Source organism: Amborella trichopoda, chromosome 4 (assembly GCF_054954075.1).
Source record: "Amborella trichopoda isolate Santa Cruz 75 chromosome 4, AtrichopodaSantaCruz75HAP2 v2.0, whole genome shotgun sequence".
NCBI lineage: Eukaryota > Viridiplantae > Streptophyta > Magnoliopsida > Amborellales > Amborellaceae > Amborella > Amborella trichopoda.
The window spans coordinates 37,002,245-37,004,070 of NC_142339.1; positions in this window are offsets into that span (position 1 = coordinate 37,002,245).

A 1,826-nucleotide genomic window follows, 5' to 3' on the forward strand; every position below is an offset into this window, starting at 1 on the left:
TTGGCTCTGAAGCTTTGATGGACCTCATGTCAGAATTGTGATCGAGACTGCAGCTGGTCGGCCCTTCTTGCACAAGAGAGAGCCGTCTACATTAGGTGAAGCAATGGATGTGGGCCAGGAACTGCGGTCAACTTGGGCTGGGGATGATGAAGGACTTGATCTCCCATCAGGTCTTTGCCCCGAGCTCTGTTATGGGCTCCAGAGGCACGACCGAGATGACGAGGCTGATTCAAGATGGCACTCTTGGGGAAGGTCTTCAAGTACCAGGGCTTGAGGTGCTTACCCGAAAGAGAAGGGGTAGGCGGTGGAAGGATCGACTCATGATGATGCTTGAGCTGGGAGCGAGAACTGACAATTTGGGAAGGCGACGATTGTGGCCCCTTAAAGAAGGGTCACGGGTGACTTGGGAGTCAGCCCGAGTTTGAACAAGTTGTCTGGCCTTAGGAGGCCAAGAGCCACAAGTAGGTGTATGTAAGGGGATCGGTGGAAGCCTGCCCCTTACAAGGTGCACGAGTGTGTGCTGAGAGGGAGGACGACGGGGTCGTCTCCAATGTGCTTGGGTTGGCACAGCGACAGCGTTGCCCCTAGTGGTGGGATGCACATGCATGCGTACAGGTTTCGGCTCAAGGAGGCCTAATCCTAGATGTGTACTTAAGGTAACATAAGGGTTCCCTGAGGTGTGGCTCGAGTGGATAACCCACGAGCCTTAGGGTGTGTGCGTGAGGTCGAGGCCCCATTGTCCGAGCCTCGATGTGTCGAGCCTGTAAGCATAGAGACCCGAGGTGGTGCTGGAATGTGCGGGGTAACCTTGTGGTGACCCATAGGTGCAACGAAAACATCCTTACCTTTTGCAGAAAGGGACTGGGCAGCCTTTCGGCGTACCTCGACGATACAACCGGCAAGTGACTTGCCAGTGACAGGGTGCATGCTGTGAGTGGTAGCCGACATGCTACCGATGCAAAGTACTTTGGGGCTAGGAGATGGGGAATTGGGTACCTTTAAGTTCCTCCTCATACCTATTCAGGTTAAGACCTGGGAGCTAGACACTGGGTCTTTGCTCAGAAGGAAGGTTGGGAACGAAGTTGAAGGAACTCGTTCATGGGGGAAGCTCGCGAATGCGAGGATGAGAAAATCCTCGATCCGGATAAATGGGTTAAGGAACTTATAAGCCATGTGTGTGCAATATAGAAAACAAAGGAGAGACTAGCCAAACAAGGACGATCCGACAAAGGGGTAGTAAGTCCTCGGTGGAGTCGTCAAGCTGGTTAGCTGCCTCGATCTTTCTCTCCTGGTCGGGATGACCTGATGACACATGTCTTGGGTTTCAAACAAAACCCGAGACTGGAGACCGCTCTCTCGAGAACCTTGCTTAGGAGCAAGGGCAAGTATACCAACCGATGAAAGAGGAATTTGATGTGAGGCGAAACACACCTCACCTGGGTTCGTGACTCACTCTAGCTGACTCGTGTGGGCACATCACGAAGGAAAGACCCTAATCCTTCGACTGGTTCGAAATCGCCTCCCTTGACCTGTACTCTCATGTTTTTGCAATCACACACACATGGTTAATATTACAAGACAATTGGGCCAATGGACCCCACCTTGTCTTTGGACGAATGCACACAGGCATACACATCCAAAAGAAGAAGGAAAGAATAAGAGGATAGAGATTGGGGTGGTGAAAGGAAAAGAAAGAGATAGAATAAAGAAAGAGAAGAGAAGAATTTGATCAAGTGGCTAGACTGACACAGTGGTTAGACCAGTAAGTGATTGACGTGATGTGGTAGCAAGACGAGCATGATAACTCAGACTGACACGACAACAAT